The sequence below is a fragment of the Sceloporus undulatus genome, chromosome 3 (genome assembly GCF_019175285.1).
Source record: "Sceloporus undulatus isolate JIND9_A2432 ecotype Alabama chromosome 3, SceUnd_v1.1, whole genome shotgun sequence".
In the NCBI taxonomy this organism is placed as follows: Eukaryota; Metazoa; Chordata; class Lepidosauria; order Squamata; family Phrynosomatidae; genus Sceloporus; species Sceloporus undulatus.
Window position 1 is genome coordinate 121953037 of NC_056524.1, and position 26782 is coordinate 121979818.

Genomic DNA, 26782 nt, shown 5'->3' on the forward strand with positions numbered 1-26782 from the left:
AATATGTAACTTTTAATGGGCAAAATGTATTGGGCCACATTTTTTTACATAATTTGTAAAATTCTTACATATGGGAGAAATAATTTGAAAAATCATAATATTCATGGAATTGGGGGGGGGGCATTCACACTTACTTTTTTGTATCAAGAAGATCCGAGTCTCCCAGGTGATGCAACACTGGATCCATGTTCTCAATATGGGGGCATCAGTTTTATGTCACTGAATCTCTCTGAGGCCATTTAAACCACCTTCCTGTTCACACTAGCACCCACTGGAAAGGAAACGGTGCTGCCACAATTTCCTGAACTGCTACTGCATAAAGATGTGGTAAGGGACCCAATGTAAAATGCACCAGGTTAAGTGGATTTTTCTGCAGACACTCCTCTCAAACAACGCTAGATGCATATGGTGCCAGTCTATATATATATCCCCTCTCCTGATTGTGTGTACTAAGCAGGGTTGAACTTGGATGGGATGGGAGTCTGACATTTATATATATAGTGGACATAACATATCTTGTGGAATTTGGGGATTTGTAGTTTTGTGAAGTGTATCATCTCTATTACCATCAGCATCTCTCTTATTTTTTTAAGGATATTTATATTTAAAAGAATGATCTCAGTTGCATATAATAATGGTCCAATATAACAAAAGCAGGAAAATAAAAACAAAAAAGGACCTAAAATAACCATATTAGTTCTAAGTTTCTATAAAAGCTGATCAAATGAACAAATATAAGTCCATTTGCAAATTCTGTCTATACATTATTCATTCAAATATTCCAAGCATTGTTAGATCTTCTATCCATTGGATCACAGGTGGATAACATTTTTCCAGTAATGAAGTATTTATCATAGTTTAGAGCTTAAATGTCAGCAATTTAGACAGAATATTTTTAAATGAACATGTTAACATTTTAATTCTAGGATGGTGGCCTGGCTAGGTATTAGAAATCCACAGCATGTACATATATATTTGGCTATTTATATATTTCTCTTAAATATCTTTAACTGCCTTTTCCAGTGCTGTATTCTATCTATATATTCTTGATAAAGGGATGAAACAGATGGGCAGAAAAAAATAGCTTGAAGCTGCCTTTTCAGAAGCTGCATTGAAATCACATCAACCACACTGCCCAAGGTGGCTGGAGTGAACATGTCATGACCATGCAGTGCAGCTTCAAGATGTGCCACTGGCTACTTTTTTAAAACTGCTTGACTACCATTCCTGTTCACCTTCACAGGAGCAATCCACTGGCAACTGTCATCCCATTGGGTGGCTGTCCCTGTGAACCTGCACATACTTGCATGTGCAACAATCCACGGGAGTGTCAGAGCAGAGGTGTGCCCATGCAGATGCCGGCAAGCTGCAATCATGCCCCCTTCACCCCATGCTCCCTCTTTGACTGTTTGTTTTGTGTATGTTATACTCATCTCCATGAGAGGTGTCACAGTTTCTCTTTGGGGCATTGCCACCCTCATTGCTTGGGTATGGCAGCCCCATCCCTTTTAAATGTGCTCCTTCCTGTAGGTTGCCTTGAGAGTGGTTTCCAGCCAGCTTCAAAGCATGTGTCATTGAAATGTCCCACCTGGGAGTTGGCCAGTAACCAGCTTATGTTGACCATCAGTTTTGCACTAAAGTTATTTTTTCCTTCTGCTTTTCATTTTAAAAAATCTATAGTAGTATATCAATAATATTTTAAAGAAAAATCAGGACACCAACGGACATTCAACCCTACAAACAGGCACACATATTTAGCTACCCATATCCAAGTCCATTCCTCACATCAGTTCCTTCCACATGTTCTCCTCGATGTCAATGAAACAATCTCTGAGTGAATGGTGTGAAAATTAGAGCCTAGCACCCAAGTCCAAAACACATTTACTTGACAGCATGTCTCATTGATTTTTGCTTTAAATCAAGCATGCTTATGATTTCAGCCTGAGGTGGAAATCTTGAAAACAAATTGGGAAATAAAATGAGTGGCAGTAGCATTGAAGCCATTCATACCATTTGGGGAATCTGTTAGAATCAATGGGCTATCACAGTCTAAATGACCTGCAGTTTTGGCCTGTTACAGACTGCCAAAATAAAGCTGCTTGGGGTCTCTTTGGAGGTATGCTGTTTAAATGATGCATGCATCCTAAGAATCTGGAAGCTGCGCCAAAGCTGCACTCCAGTGCTTAGGAATGGAGTTTGGCTTTGGCGCGACCTCTGGACTCTTAGGACCCAGGCATCATTTAAATAGCATACCTCCAAAGAGACCCGAAGCAGCTTTATTTTGGCAGTCTGTAACAGGCCTTTGAATCACTGGTGTTTAATACCATTGGCTGTGGCTAACCATGTGATTTGGTTTACAGTCTCCAATGTTAACACTGAGAAAACAACTTGAAGAAAATAATGTAGGTTGCAACTGGAAAATAATTGTCATGAATAAAGAAGATTTAAGCACTGAAAGGGCAATACAGAAAGAAACCATGCCAGGAAACAGCTGGCAGCCAAAAAATAGATACTGAATAAAGAAAACATACAAAAGTTCAGTGAGGAATTATTTTGAGGTGGGTTTTCAATTTTGTTTTGTTCTGTGGTCATCGATTTGGCTTCTTCTTCTTAAATTAAAAATGGAATTAAAGAATATTTTGTATGAACCCAATACTTATCAGGCCTTTGACAATGCACTTAACAGATCTCTAAAATGGTATATGTGGGGGATGGAGGGAAGAACCCACTCTAAAACACAAAACAAAATATAGGGCTTGCAAAACATACAACATCTCATGAACATGTCAATCCAATTAGTATTTCTTTCTGAATCTCTGAAATTTTAAGACTAGTAGTTTGCTTGAAATGCATTACATTTAAAGAAAAGAAAAGAAAGATGAGCCATCTTTTTTTTTTTTTTGAATATTTGAATATCAAATGAGATTTGCTCCTTAGGTTTTTACCTATCACTCTCTTCCTATCCAATATAAGGGAGGTCAGGCAAGGGGTATTTATTTACATCTTATTGGTTCCATAATCATCTCCATTAATTACTAGACATTTTCCCTTTTAGTGCTCACTTGCTGATGAATGAGTAGGATGACTGCTTTTTAAATATTTGGATACACTTTCTTTTAGAACACACAGAAAAGAGAGTAGCTGCTGAGTTACTTCCCTTTCTTCCTTGCTGTTCATTCCTCAATATTAAAATGAAATCAGGATGATTAAATCTTCAGTTTAATGCATATATTCTTTTGTCTTTGGCTTTCACTCCATTATTAAATCTAAATTAAACCCTTATTTGGAGGCACTTAATTTCAGTTGTTATCCTTTTATTTATTTATTTATTTCATTTACTTCCCAGATGGCAAATTCAAATCAAATGTCATTACAGCCTTTGGTTAGAAACAAAAAGCATCTCTGTCTATCCTCTATTCTATGTCTAAGGAGCCCTGGTGGCGCAGTGGTTAAATGCCTGTACTGCAGCAATTCACTCGAAACCAGAAGGTTGCGAGTTCAAGACCAGCAAAAGGGCCCAAGCTCGACTCAGGCTTGCATCCTTCCGAGGTCGCTAAAATGAGTACCCAGACTGTTGGGGGCAAATTAGCTTACTTGCTAATTAGCTTACTTGCTGTTCACCGCTATGATCTTTGGAATAGCGGTATATAAATAAAACATATTATTATTATTATTATTATCCCCATTGTGACTGTTCGGTATGTTTCTCTCTCTCTCTCTTGCTCTCTCTCTCTCACACACACACACACATCATGATAATTATAATTTGAGAAAACACTATTATTATTTAATCAATATATTTTTAGACGAAGAAAATGGAGCTGCACTCCTTGATAATCTAAACTAAGTGAAATCACAGATGATATTAAAAAGGCTATTGAGATGGATCTCTTCCGGCAGGCCTTTCCAGACTAGACTAAATCTGTTAGACTTGCCTCCCCCTACCGACATTGGAATCAACATTGATATCACCATCCCCTTTCCCCTTCCCTCAACCAGAGGGACTTTGCATTAATCTGCCTATAATTTTATTTTATTTACATTGGAATGTTTTAAATTCTCCTACTGTTTAATCTCATTTTATGAGTTGATCATTGTTTTTATGATTGGTGGGAGGGTTGGGGTTTGGGGGTTGTTTTAATTGTAATTCAACCTGTATACTTGTTGCTACCAGCACAGTCCTACTCAGGAGCTTGCTCCATGAACAAAGTCTCCTCCAAACATACATTTAGGTATGCCATCACAAAATTAAAATGTCTTACTTCAAGTTTCCCTTTTGCTGTTACTGCCAACACCACCCTCAAGCTCTTGGGCTTGGCTGTTGGAGAAAAAGTCATATCATAGCTCTCAAACCTTTCCTGGGGGAAACGTTTTGCAACAAGCCTTGCTTTGTAATTTTGAGTACCATCTGGCATTTTCTTCTTCCTGTACACCCACTTGCACCCCACTATTGGAGGCAGTGTCATGTGATGTGCTTGACTGTACATCTTCTTCAGCCTTAGGCAAATCCACCCCTCCACTTCTGGCATTTTGTGGCACAATGCCCAGTGGAACAAACACATCCTGGTTACAGTGGATTCCCTCCCAACCACAATGTTTTTCAAAATTTGAGCTTCTGGAGAATGTTATTCTGCCATGGTCCATCAAAAACCTGTATTTATTGCCTTCATAGCCAACAAAGCAAAGCATCCTCCACTTTGGCTCTCCCTGTTTGTGACATTGAGGTGGAACAAGCACATTTGCAAATTGAGCAAAAATTCTTAAATGATTCAAATTGGGTGCAGAACCATACAATAGGAAATACAGAGTTTGATTAATGGCTGAACTCCACATTTGACTGATGATGTCACATGCTGTAAGAGTGGCCTCTCCCCACAGGTGTACAGGAGCCTGTGCATCCAGCATCAAACAATCATGCATTTGACTGATGACCCCAATGCACCTTTTGGCCAGACCATCTTCCTGTGGAGTGGCAAGATTTGTGGTCATATGGTGAATGCTCTTTATTTCAGCCAATTTTGCACATTTCTGCTGAGGAATTTGCCTCCTTGGTCAGTCACCAATGCACCAATTTTATGTGGGAACTCCCTCTTAACTGAGTTTACCGGCTGCTTAAATTTTGCAGCTGTCTCATCTTTGGATTTTAACAAAAAAAAACATACCCATACCTTGTGTGCCTATCAACATGTATTTGTTGCCATCTTCACTGGGCTTAAAGGGGCAAGCCAAATTAGCATTGACCACATGAAATGGCCTTTGGGTGACACACTTGCTTTCCTTGGGCACAGGAAAACCTTTCAGTTTTATCTTTTTGCACACTGAACAATCCAAATGCCTCATAAAGGGGTTTGCCTTTAAATTCGGACAGACCTTTTCCAGTTTGAGAGAGATCTGAAAAAATTTGCATGTCCCATCAACCTATGCAAGTAATGGGCACAATTCAAATGTAATGGGACATTAGACACATGTGCACACTTTGCTTTTGCCTCCTCGCAGAACTCTGCAGCATGGCCTCGAAATTATGCCACTGGACTTCCTCCAGGATCCACCCTGATACCAGGTCTAGGATCAGGTTTCACTCTGCAATGTTCTACAGGCTGTACATCAGGAAATCCCACTCCTTGGACAAACTCCTGAGCAAAATGTAAGCCTTGTGAGCTTCTGGAATGAACAGAACTACAAACAGCAACTTGTGTAAACAATTCCTGCATGCTGCTAAGATCTTGCGTTACAGATTCGCCCTCTTGCAGCTTGTAGCTGTAGAAATGCTTCACCCAAATCATGCAGGACAATGAGCTATCGGGCTGGTGGACTCTCAAAGCATTCTATAACTCATAAGCAATTCTTTTCGCTCGCACGTAAATCAGTTGGGATGGTACCTGAGACATTTTACAGCCTGGGGCAAAATTTCACTCACACCCCATACTTATCCCATTCTTCTCCCATCCGTAAACAGTAAAGGATTCATCATATGGTATTAACAGGAATTTTCATTAATATCAAATGATGGGTCTATTACTATCTATGAATGGGATAAGCATGTGGAGGTGTGACAATCTCTCCCACCTTGCATCACATGAATAATACAGTTTAACGACAGGATAAGGATGCTTTGCTCATGTATGATAATCTCCTAAGGCTTATTGAGCAATGTGCTATACTTTCTGAATGATGTGCTATTGACTTCATATGTTTCCTGACTCTTGATTTGGTGTGGTAACTTAAGTTGGGACAAAACCTATGAGTCACATATTACAGTCTTATTTATCATGAAGTTTGTATTGGATTTCCCCACCCCCTGTAGTATTATAACTAATTACCCAAAATTAAATAGAGTGCATTCTTCAGATGGATGTCTGTTAATATCTTTGTAGAGTGACTGTTTAAAATAAGAAGGCAGATCTGACAGGTGGGAATAAAAATGATTTGGTTAGCATGGGTGATCACAACATTTTGAATACCTTTTGCAAACAAAATCAAACCCTCAAACCTTTTATAGCTTGGTCATTTGATTTCATGCCTTTCTGCTATACCTCTTGCTTTTTTGTCTTCCTCTATTTGGCATTATGTAGAGGTTTGCATATTTAGATAGGTCTATGTTGGACAGAGTTCATTCTTACAGAAGGCTCTTTCCAATTCATGTGCAAGTGGAGATGATGGTATTTTGTATCCCTCTGGTAATGTTGATGGTGAGGTGTCATGCCAGGATGAGCAACCACAGAGGCACCACTAAACATCTCTCCAAATGCAAATGAAAAGAATGAAGCCCCTTATCATCTGAATAATAATAATAAATCCAAGCATTGCCTCACAGAATGCCAGTAGGCATATTGCATTTGTTTTTGTCAGCTGATGCTTGGTAATGAATTGATTCATTTTGTAATATTTATAGCTTTATTTGATATCAACATGCCTTTGTTGTTTTCTCCTATCACTTATTTTGGAAAAGATTTTTAGCAATTACATTTGGAGTCATACTTTACTTCACTTACAGTCAGACATATGCACATCAGCTTCTTGCAGTGGACAAATATACACTTTGTAGCTACCAGTTAAATGAGACCATGCTGTTTCCCAGCATTCCATCTTCACCCTGTTCAACTTTTTAGTTTAGGCAGGGGGCTGTGACCATATTCTTTGGTGAGTGGTGATACTTTAAAGAATTTCCTTTTTCTGACATTTCATATTTAGTGGTGCAGTGGAGCCAGGGTTCAGAGGACTGAGGTGAGTTTTTGATTAGTGTGCATAGTTATATATTTGTCACCTGGTGACTTTCTTCCCTCTCTTACTTATCTGAAGTTATCACAGTAGTTGGTGAGCTGATGAGTTTTCCAGTTACAAAATGTTACCTTGAATTCTCCTTGTTGTGGGAAAGTATTCTGTGTTACCTTGATCTTGATTGGCTAATTCAGATCCATTACCTTTACGAAAGAGGTGCTTCTGCTAAAAATGAAAACAAACGGACTTGGATTTTGGACTTTCAAGGAGGAATGTGGCTATTAGGAATGTCATACAAATGCCTTACTGTTGTTGCTCTGTTGTGTGCCTTCAAGTTGTTTCTGACTTATGTGACCCTAAGATGAATCTATCGTGGGGTTTCTTGGCAAGTTTCTCCAGAGTTGGTTTGCCTTTGCCATCCTCTGAGCTTGAAAGAGTATGATTTGTCCAAAGTCACTTAGTGGGTTTGCATGGTTGAGCCAGCAGTCAAACCCTGGCCTCCAGAATCATAGTCCAATGCTCATATTACTACACTGCACTGCTTAAACAGCAATTATTACCACTAAAGTTCTGTTCCCATAGCAAAAACCAGATACCTTCTGGCTTTTCTAGTATGTTTATATTTGTCATCCCAAACTGTATTGTTACTTTCTCAAGTACAGTGATCCAGTCTTTTAGAAAACACACACACACACAACTAGCAATATAGCTTGATTTTTAAGACTCACTGTAGCTGCACTGCGTTGCTTGCTTGAATATTTTCTAACTTTGGATAGCGTTTCTTCAACTGTGTTTTCCTGCTAATTGAAAGATCTCCCTCAAGAGGCATAATCTTTCAGGCACAGTTCCTTACAACATACCACAGATTTCTTCCACGCAATGAGAGATGGTGATTCAAATCTTAAATGTGGTGTTTCATTGATTAACTGGAACAAGAGAATTTAAACTCCAGGAAAACTGAATCAATTAAGTGACAGTCCTCAGATGAATGCTATTATATAAATAATAACTCTTTTCTTTTACTTGAGCCTTTCTAAGCAGGAACTGAGCCATTTCTAAGCAGGCAATGAGCTAACATGACAATTTATCCATCTTCAGCCATTTTGAACATCATCCTTTCTTCTTGAATAATGTCCCCTTAACTTGTGTCATTCTTCAATTTTTGTACACAAGAGCCAGGTAAGGAGATTATCACACCTGCGTAAGTGCATCCTGCATGCAGCCTAGACCCCAGCCATGCTTATCTACCCACTTTTCAAAAACTGCAAGCTCCCATTTTTGAAAAGCAGCTGGATAAGTGTGGCTGGGGTCCGGGCTGCATATGGGTTATACTCGCCCAGTCATGGCCACATGCAATAACACCCGGTTTTGATTTTTCAATCCTGCATCTATCCCAGTGGGATTTCCAGGTGCGATAATCTCCTAAATGAAACTTCCTCCAGAAAAGCCTCTGAATAATGGAGACTCTTGCTTAACTTCCACTTTGTATTGAGAGAAGTGAATAAGCAGCATAGTGATTATTTCGAGTATGATTCTACAGAGTTGGAGGAAGGCCGGGAATTTCTGAAAGTCAACTGTTGTTATAGATAGTTTGCAGAGTATTCTGGTTTAAAATTTTAAAAAAGATGTAATCTTACTTCAAGTAAAATCATAGAAATTCCTGGATCAATAAGCTCTGAAATAAATTATTGACTGAATGAAAGCCATATTTGAACTGTTCAGAATTACAGTTAATACAACATGAAATTGGAACAAGGGACTACACTTGAAGCATTAGTATAATCTCTGGAGCACGGATTCCAGAGCACAGCTTCTATTTTGCACATGGCTTTGTCCTTTCTTCTTCTTCTTCTTCTTCTTCTTCTTCTTCTTCTTCTTCTTTCCTTCTTCTTCTTCTTCTTCTTCTTCTTCTTCTTCTTTATATCCTGCTTCTCTGTGCAACACAACTGGGGTGGATTACATGTTAAAATACACAATCCTGTATCCCAATAACCCCCTTTAAATACAATTAAACAGTTTACAGATTAAAACATACCTTAAAATATTATACAAATTAACAATGGCTGTAGCTGAAATCAGGGAATAACAGGTTCAATTTATATGATGGATGGTTATCTATTGAGGAAAGACCTACCAGAAGAGATCCATCCTAACAGCTTTTTTGAAGCTGATTAAGGTGGTCATGTGACAAATCTCATCCGGCAGGCCATTCTATAATCTGGGAGCGGTTGCCAAAAAAGTTCTCTGGGGTGGTTGCAGACAATCTAGTTTTTATGGGTTGCAACAGATTCCTCCCAGAGGACCTCAGTGCATGGGGTGGATTATATGGAAGGAGATGGTCCTGAAGATAGGTTGGACCCAAGCCATTTAGGGCTTTAAAGGTGATAACCAACTCCTTGTACTGCACCCGGAAACTAATGGGCAGCCAGTGGAACAATCTTAAGATTGGTGTAATATGGTCTCTACTAGTTTTACCTGAGACCAGACTGGCTGCCATGTTGTGTACTAAGTACTAATTGAAGTCTACGAACTAAGCACAAGGGTAGCCCCATGTAGAGTGCATTACAAAAATTGAGGTGAGAGGTTACCAGCACATGCATCACAGTTTCAAAGTCCCTGACTTCCAGGAAAGGGCACAGCTGCCGTATCAGTTGAAGCTGATAGGAGGCACTCTTGACCGTCACATTTACCTGATTTGTCATCTGGAGTGATGGATCAAGTAACAGCCCCAGACTGTGAACACAGTCCTTTGAGGAGAGTGTGACCCTATCTAGGACTGGAGGTTGTATCCCAATACCTGAATTCGGGGACGGTACTCTAAGTACCTCCTTTTTGTCTGGATTCAGTCTTAATCTGTCTTTTCCTCAACAGTCCATTGCTGCCTTAAGACAGTCACTGAGAGGAGAAACACCATCTGAAGTCAAAGCTGTAGACCGAGACATAGAGAAATATATCTGGGTATCATCAGCATACTGATAACTTGTACTTTTCACATAGTACAATTTTTTCTAGGCTTTACAGTGCTTATGTAATAAGACAAACAAAGATATAGAGAAATCTATTTTTTGGACAGGTTTCTAATGCACACTACCATGAGAAGACAATAGCTTTGTAAGGTAGACAAGACATCGAAGGAGTATGGAGCAAGACTGGGTGAGATATCATTTTAGAATGAGATAGGAATTTAATAGAACAATATAAAAGCAAAGCCATAGCATATTAAACTGAACATACATCCCGCTCAAACTCAACTCATTTTCTGGTTTTATCAGTAGCTAAACTATTCATGACTATAACAAACCAGGGTGCATTTTATCCTGCCTTCTGGTGCTGTTGGATGGAAACCAGGGGTATAGCTAAAGGGGGATCAGAATGATGGCATAAGCCCCTCAAGTAAGAATACTGCCCCCTCCCCATGAAATTGTCCAAATCAAGTCATTTAGAAATACAGTTTAGGCATCCAAAGAAAAGGCTCAGACTGGAGACTTTATCACATGTGAGGAATTTCTCTTAATTTGAATGAAAAGAAAGTGGGGCCAGAATGCATTCACATGAATTCAATAGTTCAGCAAATTTATATGAATGCAAATTACATTCGAACTGGCTTCCCATTGCCCAAAAATAGCATGCCATTGCCCAAATTTGCATGTGGTAGTCTATCACGCAATAACGTGAAATCCCATGATTGCACTCGGACTGACTTCCCATTGCCCGAATTTGTGTGTAGTAGTCTATCACACAATAATGTTAAACCCTATGGTTGCATTCAGATGGCCATTGGATTATACTTCCAATTTCTCTTGTCTAATAAACTCCAAAGTTATGGAAAGGAATGCAAACTCAGCAAATGTTAGAGTTCTGGGTATGAGCTATTTTCAATACCTCGTGTTCTGGAATGCTAGAAATTTGGGGGCTGCTGGGAAATTTCATGGGGAGAAATGTTTTTTGAGGGGCGAGCTTACTCTCATTTTGTCACCCTGTAGCTACACCCATCAGGAAATTCCCAACATCCTAGCTAACATATCCTATATGAAGAATGATGAGTGTTCCAGGTCAAAACATCTAAAGACCTGCACAGTTTATGATAATCCTTTAAATAGAGGTCTACTCTGGTAATATACAAACTGCAAAAAAGTTGTTATGCATGTATGCATCTATCCACCAATGTGTATAAATCAGTGGAAACATATATAATTAAACACATTGCATTTGGAGTGATATTCTAATCAAATGGCTTTAGGATAACAAAAAGGATCACTTTTGAGAAACCTAATCAGTAATAGTAATTATAACTATTGAAGATAGTTTTAGCACAATCTTTTTGAAATGATGTGAGTCAGTCTGGTGCAGCTCTGTTGCTAGGAGACCACTACCATGAAAATAATTACGTAGTGTACTTATAAAAGAGAGACCCCGTTGATTAATACATAAATAAGAAGCAAGTATTCTCTTTATTGTTGGCAGAAACAAAACATACCTATCAAAGAAACCTGTTGGAAGCTAAGAGTGAGTGGAAAATTCAATTTATATGTTGATAAGGGAAGAAAGAAAGTTATACAGAATCAAAAGGGGGGAAATACCCCCAAGAATGGGAGGGCATGTCAACTATTTGATCAAAGTATTGTTGGCATATGAATCAGAAGAAAACACATATGTTGGATGGAACAAGGTAGTTGGTGTGATTCTTTCATTCTTCTCAAATCAAAACAGTCAATAACTTCAGTCCAACAAAATATGCTTCTAAGAGCATGGACTGTGTTCCATAAGCAGGTAAAAAAAGTTAGAATGCTGCTGATCAAAGATCTGATGGGAAAGAGAATTGGGATGTGTGAAAAAAATGCTTTATTTAGGAGTGTGGCTCTCTCCCTCCTTCTCCCACCCCCCGCCCCCTGTCCCCATACAACTTTATTCGTTGTTCATGGCATATGCTTTTGGAAATTCATATATTTTGTGGTTTGCGATGCATTTCTGTGAAAGGGGAGAAAATGTTTTCAACAAGATGCACATATTGGAAAAAACATGGGAAATCATTGTGTATCTACACACACCTATCTGCCAGCAGCTGTCTGACAGAAGAAAGTCATGCCAATAGGAGGGGATTTCTGCTAGCAGAAATTGCTTGTACTTAATCCTAACCACCTAGAGTCAGTACATTTTTTTAGTTAGGGTTGCACTTTAACCTCTGTCATGAACTATAGTTTGTACTGTTATTCATACTCTTCAAATGACTAGAGACAGTTACCACTTGCATTCATATTCCCTAAACCAGTAATGTTTCTATACAATATGATGGATTTAAAAACAAAACACCATTCATATATCTTGGTTTCTATCCAAAGAAATAGTGAAAATGATTCCTTCCACACAATATAATAATAATAATAATAATAATAATTTGTTTTATTTATATACCGCTATTCCAAAGATCATAGCGGTGAACAGCAAGTAAGCTAATTAGCAAGTAAGCTAATTTGCCCCCAACAGACTGGGTACTCATTTTAGCGACCTCGAAAGGATGCAAGCCTGAGTCGAGCTTGGGCCCTTTTGCTGGTCTTGAACTCGCAACCTTGTGGTCTTGAGTGAATGGCTGCAGTACAGGCATTTAACCACTGCGCCACCAGTTATAGCACCCTGATTCCTCTTTAACTGCTATAAGAACATCCCATGAAACATTGGTATTTGCAGTGGAGGAGAGGCATTTTGAAAGGTCAGCCAGCTCTAGTGCCTCACCAAATGACAAGTCGCAGGATTCCATAGGATGCAATCATTGCAGTATAAGTGGAATCAGTGTGCTGTATCTGTGCAGTGCAAAAGGCCTCCAACAAAGATTATGAAAGGCAAAACCAGGTATGTACTCCATCCATCTCTAGATCATTTCTAGAACATTTTCCCCACTCAGTTTCCCTTGAAATTCTCTTCTTCATCCTCACCTCACACCTCTGTTTTACTCCTTGGCAATTCACCTCTTTTCAACAAACACTTCCTACCCCATCAGTTTCTGCCTGTCCTACTCCTTATATTTCAGGTACTACAACAATGCCTAGTGATTTCTGATGCATGTGCTCATGGCTAAATAAACACTTCCACTATCACACTTCACAAACAGTGGTGTACTTATATGGAGGATATCTTTCTATATGGAAAAATACACGTTTGAAACATTAAACTGCACTATTTCCTGTAGTATTTTCAGCTGCAGATTGTTGTAACAGAGAAATAGCACTCTGAAATCAATTAAAATATTATACATAAGCAATTTATTTTCTAATTGTTGGCATATGTTCTCAGCATAACTGGGCTTAAACTAACTATTCAGTGTCATAGTTGTGTGTGTGCTTCTGTGTGTAATTGGCAAGTGAATTGATCACTGAGAATTTTTGCTTGCAAGCCTTAACTGTGTGTGTTAACTGAATGACTTAACTGCTCTAGGAGTCAGATGTGATCATACCAGATCATGCACTATAATAGGTGACAGCTTTAATTCATAGGAACATCAGTAGGAAACATCTTGTTGTGTGTTCTCACTATTTACTTTTGATGGATAGTCCAAACCAGAAATGTGATGCATGATGCTCACCAGAATTTATGAGACAATTGCCTTAAATCTACAGGTTAGCTATGTGCCTAAGAATGTTTCTAGTAGTATATATGTACAAGCTACAATTCTCCCCAGAGGCTCATGCTTTAATCTCAGTGGGATCAATAGGTACATTAGAAATGGCAGGTTTGCAATTTTCTTGTAAATATACTTGTTGTTTCCATGTTTCACCTGTATCTCAAATCACCAAACTAGAAGCTAGACATAGGAATAACTTCATCTGCTACCACTGTGGCCTCAGAGGGAGAGAAGAGGCAGGCACAGTTCCACCATGCCTAGGCCCAGAGGCAGATGAAAGAGGCATCTCTCCTTCCATCTTAACTATTACCACCCTGGCCTCAGAAGGAGAGAGGAATTGTCCAACACAGCACCACCATGCCTATATCCAGAAGCAGGTGGAAGACCTTTCCTCCATTCCAATTGCCACCACCATGACCTTGGAAGAGTATCTACTGTACTTGATCCTCACATCCATTTCCTTCTCCTTTTGTGTCATGTATTTTTAGATTACAAGCCTAAATACAGGAAGCTGTCTAACTAACAATCTGCTAACCCTGACTGAGAGCCTTTGTGACTGTCTGAATGAATGAAAGAATGAACGAATAACCTGACTTGGTGCTCAACCATTTTAGAGCAGGATGGGTCTACTAATATTATTTTTTGAATCCACTCTTCCTGCTCTTCCTTTTCCTCCTCTTCTTTTTGGATCAGGAAAAAAAATGGAATGTCGATTATTCAACATCCCAGCCTGCTACAAATCAACCAGTTCCTCAAATTTTGCATGATTTTTTTTTAATCTAGCCATTTCCCCAGAATATTAGTAGCCCTATGATGACAACTTTATTCTAAGCAGATACACTGGAAGGAACCCAAGCTGGTTTGAAAATAGACAAATTCAGGAACAGATAATTTCAAGAAAAGTTAAAAATTAATCATTCGTTAAATTATTCTACATCAATGGATTTATTGAGATTTTCACATGGGGATGAGATAAGGACAGGATCACTCTCCCATCCTTATCCCATCCTTAACCCATCCATGATTGTAATGGTGTGATAGGCTTTCAAATCATAGTGCCAATCCCACCATTAACTTGTCATTAAAGTAGCATTGCATTAATGCAAACATCTGTTATTGCAAAATGCTGGCCAATGTCATTTTAATGACAGGTTAATGGCAGGATAATGATGGGATCTGCGCAACTTCATGATCTGAAAGCCTTTTGCCTGACTGCCATCATTCATGCTTCCTGGATGGAATAAGTGCGACTCCCATCTGAAAGTCCTTCCCTCGATTACACTGGAAGGACGGGAACATGATGAGAATATGATGGGACAGGGACAGGATGTCCCTTGTCTGATAATATCTTATATCTCAAATTCATTTTCTCCCTACCCCTGCCCCAATATTTATATTATCATCCACTAAATTAAAAACCACATTGAAAGCGTTGCTAAAAATAGCCACTCCATTATTCACAATTTGAGATTGAATCTTTGTTTCACCCACCACAAATTTATAGCTCACTGTCATCTTAGTGTAACTCAGCAAAAAGATCAATTTGACTGTTGCTAGCCATGCAGCTATTTTGGTTCAAGTGTATATTCAAAACTGTCTTTCCTGGAGCTTTACAGAAGACACAGTCAAGGTCATAAAAAACTAGAGCATGACCTTTGTTCCACTGTAATATTGCTAAAAATGCAAGTTTCACGGTTTTGTCTATAGTTTAAAATGGAAGGCACAAAAGTCTTTCCATAGCTTGTAAGATCTCAAATCTGAGAGACAGCAAGGTCAAATACATGGCTGATTAATTAAACAGGGAAAGATTTTTATATACCTGGTGGCAGTCCATGTTTTTTGTCATCTACTATCTAACAATTCACTGTTAAGATTAGGAACCTGAGGTCATAGGAAGACCTCTGCTGGGCCAGACCAAAGACCTAAGTAGTCTAGCTTTTGTCTCCACAGTCATCAATTTGATTTGTGTGGGAACATTCCAAGAGAGGATTTTATTTTTTACATCACTTTACACTTGCTTAGTCTGAACTTATTTGTTATCTTAAAGTGTATTTTGAAGCTCTTTGCTTTCATCTTTTACTTTACTCACTTTTCTTGACTTGGCATTACCAGCAAAGGTGGGCAGCTCTCTACTCAGTCCTGAATACAGATAGAATATTTGTGGACCAGTTCTAAAGACAAAAAACATTATGGCCCCAAAGCATTATGAATGAAAAGAGTATTTCAATACACACACACTATATATATATATACACATACACATACACATACACACACACACACACACACACACACAAACACACAGGGTCAAAACTCAAGTTTCAAGCTGCTCCCAAAAATGGTCCTGAAAAATGTGTCCTGAAATAAGTCCCCAAATGTTATGAAGTCTTCAAAAACTGAACAATTATTGAAGATTTTCTTCAAACTGCTAAGAAAATTGACTAAATTTACTGACTGCTTCCTTTGAGAAGAAAATTAGTGAAGAATTACATTCCTATACTACATATGCTTGTGGTTCATCCAGTGTAATAAATTAGATTTATTTATTTATTTATTTATTTATTTATTTATCCTCCCTGCTTTCTGTTTTATAATTGGTCACCAATCCATACAAACATAGTGAGGGAGAACAGAACGCCTCTTATTTTTCTTCAATATTATCTCTGCTTCTATAGGCTTGCCAGTTTTATTTTTAATAATGCTTTTCAGTTATCTTTACCTGCTAATTTCCCAAGCTAATGCCTTGGTAAACCTTGGTTTAGTAAAACACTTTTTGGCATAACTTCATAAATGCCTAAGATATTATGAATCTAAATTAATTGAAAATCAATTATTCCCTGAGATATTATTTCATTGAGACATACACATCTAAAAGAGTTACGTGTGAAAGGCACTTCAGTTTTCACAGTGTCCTTCTCCCTTGTGCATCACTCTGCCATGTCATGGCTCCTATCTTCTGCTGTGCTGAATGGCTACCTGATTCTCAAGAGTAGATTTTCATAAGTGCAAGGAACTGAAGAATAAGGGTTGAGGAGGAAACCTTTTCTACATAAGTAGAAATCTGCTTGTATATCTGTAGATATCTCCATAGTTCAGAGAATGATGACTTATCCATGTGGTACTTGTCATAACTAGTAGCTAGTTGTCAGATACATAATTAGAGTGGACATAGAGGAAAAAACTGACTTGTAATAGGACTGAATCATTGTCTATAATTATTATTGAACATATCATGAGATGAAGAGATTACTAGGATAGCAGCAGTAGCAGCAACTATAACCGCATGGTGGGTTTGTATTGAATAAAACAGTTGGTCATTTCAGAACAAATTCAGTGAACTCCACAAACAAACTGCAACATGCCTTTCTTAAACAGTTCAAAATATCCTTAAGTAAATGTTTTGTTGATGATTTAAGAGCATTCTTCACTCTTACCACTTCTACCTCTCTCTTTAAACTGGGATCAATAAGAAAACAAAAACAAAAACAAATAATCTCTGAATCATAGACAGGATTTGGTTTTATATTTTTTGTGCTCCTTGTCTCATATTTAAAGATGGACAAATTACTCTCAATGGCGGGATTCAGACTGCCCAAAAGGATGGTCTGCCGCCACCCTAGTTTGCTGCCTGAGGGAACCGCAGAATTTCTTCAGCATTTGTATTTGTATGTACAATGAAAGATGTGTGTGTGTGTGTGTGTGTGTGTGTGTGTGTGTGTCTTGTGGAGAAACTAGACTGCTCCACCTCCTTACTGCATAACTAAACTGTGATTTACAGATAGGTGCATGTATCCTCTCCATTACATACAGAACAGTCCCAACCAAATGAGTGACAAGGATAAGCTATGTGGACTGTCCCTGTTCCTACATGCAGGTACCCATATCCCTGTCATAGACACCTTCATCTACCCAAACAGAATGGGAAAATCTGTAAGAGAATACCATAGGAAGAGTTCATGCAAAATGCATTAGTTGGTTTACTGATGTGCAAGATCACAAAATACCTAAATACCCTAAAGGCACTAGATCCTGTCTGATCTTGGAAACTAGATTGTTAGTACTTGGATGGGAGACCACAAATGAATGCCAGCTTCTGTAGGCTATGTTTCAGAGAAGGGAATTGGCAAAAGAACCTTTGAGCATTCCTTGTCTGGAAAAAAAAAACAACACCTTGAAATTCATGCAAAAGATCAACAGGCAGCTTGAAGGCTGTCTCACACACATTTTAAAGATCAGACATCACTGATCTTGCACCAATTGCACTGGTCTCCAATTTGTTTTGGAGCTCGGTTCAAGGTGCAAAGCTTCAAGTGTTTTGGGGGCTAGGGCTTCTGAAAGACCAACTTTTCCATATGAATGCTTAAAAGAAATCTTCTACATATTACTGTTAGCAATGACAGTTTTAGCAATGAAAGCATGGGCAGAATTCAATATCTTTGCAAATTGTCTTTCCTGCCTCCTCAGAAAGGAATGAACTTCTAGTTTCAAAAATAGACTTGAAGACTAATTGTCCCTGCCCTCCTTTGACATAAAATTGCTCTCTTTTTAGAAAGCAGGTGAAGAGCACAGTTGTATACACAGTCCCTCAAAAATTGTCATTGAGTTCAACTGGGCTTACTGTTGGCTAAATAGATATATGCCTGAAAGTAAATTTGTCCTGGAAATATTCCTGCTTCATTTTCTCTTCTCTGTCTCTGTCCTGCCTCATCTCCTCCCCATACATCTAATCTCTATCTCCCTGTTCCCAATCCAGCCAAGATACAAAATGCAGTTGCAAAAAGCTGCTGACCATGCAAGCAATACAAAAAGCAACTACTGCCATCTTTCTTTTCCAAATGCTCAGATTGTGCTAGCACGGAGGAATGTTGCTTTAAGCCATTGATAGCAATGTCACTTAGCATTGCTGCACACAGTGTCTGTTTGTGTCCGTGTCTCTGTGTGTAGTGCAGAGAGCAGTGGCTCACTTTACTATTTAAATCCCTAACACTCCAAAATGTGGTGTCAACTGCAGCTCTGGCTTCATTCATTGGCTAAATGGACTGATAAACCATAGAGTAGCAGGCTTGTTTCCTGCCAAACATATGGCAGAACAGACACTGTACTTTTGCTTTGTATCACATTCTGCAGGGCTAGATTTACCAAAAAATTGGAATCCAAGTTTCCTAGTTGTATGAACAGGCACCAAATAGTATGGTTGGTTTCCAGGTAAAAAACTAAGCAACTAGGCAATCTAGCAATGAAGCCTGCCATTCTTTTTTTCTTTTTTTTATATCTTACTGGTTATGAACCCTCCCTCTTGGGCTTATTCAGACTTTCTCACCTCCCCACCCTCCCACTAGACAGGAAATTAAAATTGTCTCATTCATCTCTCTCTCTCTCTCTTTCTCTCTCTCTCGCTCTCTCTCTCTCTCTGTGTGTGTGTGTAATGTGTACAGACACATTTGAACTCATGGACTTGGCGGCTGAATTAAACATCAATAGGCACTGTACTAGTAAATGTTAGAAGTGAAGACTTAAATAGGCTTGTCCTGTAGAAATGAGTGACAATCATTTGTCACCTATGAGGAATCCTACTCTTAAGGAAACATCTACTTTTGAGCATCTTCTTATACTCAGGCAGCCTTTTCACTCTTGATGACATTGGGGTTTAGTGTTTTAGCAAGTACCACAATCTACAGCAGTTACTACAATACTACAGGATAATTAAAAATAATCTTTAAAAAACCCCACTTCCTCCTCCACACAATGTGCTTCCTTGATATCCATGTCATGTTTCATGTATCTAGACTTCATAGTCTTGGAAATATGAAAAAGATAAACAGATTTTTTAAAGAAATAAATCTGTTAGCCTCTTGAAGCATAAAAAAGTGGAAGGGAGAAGGAGAAGGAAAGTAATGTGACAGCATCTTTAAAAGACTAAATAGCTTTGATTTTAGCATGAGCTTTAAAATCGCTCTGTACTGCATCTATGAAATCACATGCTAAAATAAAAACTAGTTAGGCTTAAAGGTGCAGTCCTTTTCTTCCTCTCCTTTCCACTTTTTTATTCTCTCTCTCTCTCTCTCTCTCTCTCTCACACACACACACACACACACATTTTTTATTATTATAGTTGTTTGTTCCTTAAAATACTATTTTATTACTAACTGTAAAATCTCTTTGAACTCACCCAACATTGTTCAGCATTATCTTGTGATGACAAATTTCCTTTCTGCATTTTATGGAATTTTGCCTTCTAAGCACACTACAGTCATCACTCTGGATTTGCTGACTTCCTATTTGCAGTTTTGAATTTCTGCAGATGGGAAACCAAGGCGGGATACACACCGCCATTTAGTACGTATAGGATACGTACTAGGGTTAGGAAGGGGCGGTGCTTCCGCACCCCCCTAACCCTAGTACGTATCCTATACGTACAAGATGGCGGCCCCCCTTCTACATGGGCGCCGCCATCTTTACGTACTGGACGCACAGCGTCCAGACGTGTCGCGGCGCCTATGACGTCGCGAGTCCGTGCCAGGCGCCTCGCGATGTCATAGATGCGCCGCAGAAAGAAGCTCCGAAATGGAGCTTCTTTTTTGCTCCGCGCGGGAGTCGCGCGGTTTGGCTGCTGCGGCTCCCGCACGGAGCAAATGGCGGCGGCGGGGAAGCGCCGCAAAGCAGCGGTTTGTACCCCGCCCAAGAGGAATCAAAATGATGCACATGCGGGGCTTTTTAATTTCCATGTTGCTGTTTTCCCCCTCTTTTATTTTGAGAAATGGATTGTGTTGAGTATAGACTGTTCTGTTGCTTCCTGCTATTATCTTTTTCTGTCTTTTTAATAAAGAAATAATTGATTTTGCTAAAAACTGAGCTTCCCCTTCTACCTCACTTTTACTTGGAGTCATATTGGTTAACTGTCTGTTTTTAAAAGTCCTGCAGAGAGTTAGTACCTTGAAAACCTCTCTCATCCCCAGACCAGTGAAACCCAGTGCACTGCTCTTGACAAAAGAGCTCTGATACTACAACAAATTACAAATCCCAAGACTCCATAGGGTGGAGTCATGACAATACTTTAATATGACAGCAGTCTATATCATTTGTATATCAGTATCATTCAATCTCATTATTATTTAATTACTGCCTTCATGTGATTATTCCTCTGCTTCTCAGGCAGGCAAGTGGTATGAGTGGCATGAGTCCACCCATCTCTTCCTCTCCCTTTTACACAGCAACCTGCTTTGTGAGGTGGTTACTTGTCCTCTATCCCAAAGCACAGGACTGCTATGTGAATGTGTACATAGTGATGTTGAGCTTCAAGAGTGGGAAAAAGCAGCCATCATAGCTGCCAACAGCTTCTTGAAGCTAGCTGCTTTTTGCAAATTCACACAGCAGTCCTGTGCTTCAAGAAAAAGGAGGGAGCAAGCTATTGCTGTGTGAATGCACACGCAGTAGCCAACCTCAGGAGGAGCTGCAATCACTGCTCCTCTCTTCCTGAAGCTCTATGTTGCTATGTGGACATTCACATTCACATTCATCCAGCTTCAGGAGGTGTTGACTTTGGGACTGTATAGACAGGCCAAAATAAAGCTGCTTTGGTCACTTTGGTGATATGCTGTTTAAATGACACACATATCTTAAGAGGCCAGAAGCTACGCCAAAGCTGTGCTCCAATCCTTAGCACTGGAGTGAGGCTTTGGCACGGTTTCTGGCCTCTTAGGACACATGCATCATTTAACCAGCATACGTCCAAAGTGACCCGAAGCAGCTTTATTTTGGCCTGTCTGTACAGGCTCTCAGTGTTAATCACTCATTCACCCCATTGCACCCAGAAGGTAGCATTTCACAGTGTGGAAAACAAATCACACAATCATCGATCAGCAAAGCAGATATTGTGGGGGAAAGTATAAAAAGAAATGAGGCCAAATTGGTATACTTCCATTTTTAAACTAGCTCAGTTGTATCAGGACAGCAAGCTGGTGTGGTAAAGTCCTATGTTTTATAAATAATTAAACACACCACTTGTTTTACCATATTAAAAAACTCATATGTCACTGGATATCCAATACTTTGTAAAGAAACAGCACATTAGCAGTCCACACAAGGATATGCTAAAAACCTAGAGACAAACTCTAGCACAAATGTAACAGTGCTTTTAGCTCACTGTATTCCTTCATAAATGAAATTAAGGAATTTTGGCCAAAAATAAAAGAGAGAAGCATGCAAGTAGCAAGGAAAGCAGTTTCAAAGAGATGGGCTAATCAGTTTTGGTTATTTAGCATTCCTAGCACATTACAACATGCTGCATAGTGCTTTAGAGGGCTTAACTCTCAAGAGACCCAAAGAGATGACAACAATATTCAGTGTTAGCAAGTAGTCAACAGTTTTTTCGGCAGCACATAACTCTACTGCAGAAACCAGAAAGGCAGAATCCAAATACCCAGACAATTCAGACAAAGAAAGAAAATGCTTGTGAACCATGCTAAAGCAGTGAAGAGGTCATAACTAAATGGTCAATCATATACCTGATATGGAAAAAGTCCCCAAGCTTAGCCTATTAGTTTCTTCTAATATGGTGGCTATACAGTTAAGACATTGACTCTAATGATCACAAAGTCAGCAGTTTGAGACCCAAGTGCTGTGTGACAGGGTTTGCTCCTGTCACTAGTCCCAATTTCTGCCAATCCAGCAGTTTGAAAGCATGCAAATGCAAGTGAACAAATGGGTACCACTTTGGTGGGAAGGTAACAGCATTCTGTGCAAACATGCTGGCCACATAACCATGGAGTCATCTTTGACAATGCTGGCTCCCTCGACTTAGTAACAGAGATGAGCATTGCCCCTATAGTCGGACATGAATAGACAAACTTGTCAAAGGTGAAATCTTTACCTTTACTTTTTTTGTTTTATCTTCTGCCAATCTCAGGCAGCAATGCTGAGAAATGCTGAATTAGTGGCAATGATATCCAAACAGGAGTTACTAGTTAAGCAACATGTTACACTGAAAATACATTTTGGTAATAAGTTCCTAAAACAAAACAAGGATCATCCAGTCAGGACTTCAGTGAGATATAAGAGTTTACCCAACCCTCTCCTAAACACTCAGCTCCCAGTGACTATATGTCTCCAACATGCCTGCTATTTGGCACAAGATAAATGTTGTCATTGACAATTGCAAGGTACTATTTGTTGAGACCAATAAAAGGAGCTGGGGGGGGACTTCCACCAATGTTGCTGTGATCCCCACTGCATGCTCTGTGCTGGTAATGAACACTCTTATTTTTTTAAAAAAGGAATAACATCATGCAACTAAATGTCCAACAATATCAGCCAGAAGATAGTGAGAGTTGTAGTATGACACATTTGGAGGACACCAGGATAGTTAAGACTGGTATAACACATAGTTTATCTCTCATGTAGCACTGAGATAAATGGAGAAATAATTCCATCCAGTTTACATTGATTTTACATGCACTTAGATAATAACATAGCACTCAAAGGAAACCACATATGTCTTATTAGTTTTTTATCTGAGGTTTTTCTCAAAAGCTTTTATTTTAATGCATTGAAAAATGATCTCTCTCTCTTTCTCTTTTTGTACAAAAAGATATGTCTATTTAACAAAAAATGCTCCTGAATGCGGGGAAAACACTCTTTTCAAATATAAAGAATATTTGAAAAAAGAAATTATTTAAAAAAAATATTAGCCACCCAAGATATTTTCATCATTCAAGCATATTTTTGGTCATCATTTTTTTTCTACCAAAAGATCAAGTTTGCACATACACAAAACCCTTTTTTTGAGAAAAATCTTTCATTTTCCTCCAAAAACTGAGTTTTTGAGTTAAAAATCATAGAAAAAGTGCTGTTACTCATTTTTTCATGTTTTCATTTTTATATGAAAAAATGAAATTAGTAAAAATCTGCAACCCCATTTAAGATGAGGATAGAATAAAAAATGGATCCTCTATAGCAAAACATAGAATATGTTTCTCTCTGTGTGCATACACATGTGTATTTTATGCAGATAACTAATGCTTTTACAATAGCAACAAGCAAGTATGGCAAATAAAGTGTTAAACCGGCATTAAATACCAGCATAGGGGCAGAGTGGGGGTATGGCATATTGACCCTGGCATCACACCAGCATTACACTGCACAGCCAACTGCATGGCAGGGGGCATCATAGTGCTATGTTGGCACAGCATTTAGACACACTGCTAAAGGAGTGCCAAAAAGCTGCCGCTGCCATGGCAAGGAAGCTTTTTTTGCTAGTGCTAAAAGAAACAGCGTTTTGCCACTCTTTTTAGCGCCAGCAAAGCACCAGATCGGTGCCGCGTTGTGTGGTTGCTGTGGCCCCAATCCAGTGAGGAAAGGGGTGGTGGGATGCTGCTCCAAAGGGGCAGTCTGTCAAATCTGTTTGAATCTGTACTCCTCAAGTGCAAATAAATATTATTCTCCCTTAACCATTTGGTCTTTCTTCAAATGCTGTTTCTGTAGTGGATTTTTCTTTCCAGACCAAAAATAGCTGTACAATTTCAACTTGTTTTTATGCTAAAGCAGCACTTTGAAGTTTGTGTCATCTACATGAGCAGCAAATGGAGCAGAAGCATTCTCAACAGGGAAGGTTTTATCCTCCTACCTTCCTAATCTCTTTTAATTCCCCCCCCCTCACTAAATTCACTTATCCCAAAGAGCTTTAAACTTTTCTGAGAATAAAATATATTGAAACTTTGAATGGTCATTTGAGCTGCACTTCACTGACATCCAGAACAGACGGACAAAAAAGCCGATATCCTGTAGCTCGGGGTTGTGGCGTACACACGATGAATGCCCCCAAGCCAGCAGGAAACCACCATGCTGGCTGTTTACATGGTGGCAGCTTTTTGGCACTCTAGTGGCATGTTTAGATGCTGCACACTGCAGGAGCACTGAAAAGCTGCTGCAGCAGAAAGGGTGGCCTTTTTACAGTGCAAAAAAGAGCAGAATTTTGCTACTTCTTTTTGCGCTGGAAAAAAAACACAGATTGGGGCCATTGCCTGCAGTTGCCATGGCCCCAATCCTGCGCTCAAAGAGGTGCCATGAAGCTGCCTCTATATGGCTGTCTGTTTCAGCCCTTAGGTCCAATTCCCACTTACCTCTTGATTCAATTCCTGAACCAATTCCTGAAACCGTTTCAGCAAACAGAGTGGTCCCCACTATGTTTGCGCAAGTTTCAAGAATTGGCACAGGAAGCAACAAACATGCCTCCCTCCATCCTCCTGGCCATACCGGTAGGCTGGGGACAGAAGAGAGGCCGGGGCAGAAGGAGAGAGGCAGGCTGGGAGGATGGAGGGAAGCCTCCACAGAAATATTTCTTAAAGGAAAATGTTGTATATGTTACCAATCATATACAACTAGCTATGTACAGAGATGTTTTAGCAGTGTAATAACCCCCCCCCCCCTTTCTAGTTCTTCAGAATTTGTTGTCAAGATATGTAGATGCAATCAAATATTATAAGGGAAGAATCCTCTGTCATCTTGGCTCTTTATTTATTTATTTATTGATGATTTAATTCACTTTTATGTATGGACAGCTCTTATTTTATATATGGAACGACACAGGGAAAACATCTGCAACAAGCCTTCCGTTCAATATCCTCTTTTCTATTCCCATCCAATTATCTTCGGCCAGTGAGCCCCAGTGAATTGTAACCTGCATGATGAGTTCCTCAGAGAGATATAACAATATAGCATAATTTGAATGAGGCAAATTAAGCCTTCATTTAATCAACATCCAAAGTAGGTTGTTCATATTTGCTAAGCATGACATAATAGGATCTGAAGATGCTGACTTGATTCCCAGTCCTGTCTTAGTTAAAGTTCTCATTAATATGAATCATTTATTTTAACAAGGCCTAATTCATACATTACTTTGAACATGGTGATGAAGTCTAGTAGAAGTGATATCCTGTCTGAACAAATATGTTAAAGGGAAACATGCATCATCTCAATAGGCTAGAGGCAGAAAAGATAATCATCCAAAAGGAACTTGACATAGTTTGAGGTCCATGAAGATATTTTGTTTGTTGTCTTTACAGACTTGGATAGACACAATAGTTTAATTAGATCAGATGTAGGGAATTTATAGCCCTCCAAGTTTTTTGGACTTGACCTTCTGCAAGGCCTACCCAATCAATTTTAAAGTATGAATTTTAAGTTGGTATATTTTTAATTTTATGCTGGATGATTTTAATATGTTCTGTATCTATGTGTTTAAATGGTTTCATGTGTATCTATCTATACCCTCCCTCAAGCCTTGAGGAGAGGCAAGTAAGACACAAAATGATAATGATGGTGATGATGATGATGATCATCATCATCATCATCAATAATAGTAACAATCCATATTATTCATGCTCTCTGAGAGTTAGAATCCAACAAGAAACAAGAGGGCACAGGTTCCCGACACTGACTAAGAAGCTGATATAATTCTCACCTCCTTCATATGCTGCATTTGTGTCCTGCTGTCACATTTATCAACACACATCCCTTTCTAATTCAAACAAACAAACAAAAAAGCAAAAGCCTTCCTTTATCCTATAGTGAAGCATTTAGAAGCATTCTCTGAACATGCCAGCCACAGATGCTGATGAAACAACAGGAATAAACTCTTCTAGAATATGACCACATAGCCCAAAAAACCTACAAAAAACTATGGATGCTGGCCATGAAAGCCTTCGACTTCACATTTAGTAACTTCTTCCTCCTGAGCAATGCTCTGCTCTGGTTTTATCAAAAAATTATCTACATGGCCCTCGGTGTGAAGGGTTTGCTGGAATCCCCACAATGTGAATGTTGAATGTGTGATAGAAATAAAATGATGAACATTTCTGGATAGGCATGGAAGTGCATAATGTACAGCAAATAAAAGTTGTGGACTATTCATAAATTCAAAGATAAAGCCAAACATTTTTGTTTATAGACCAT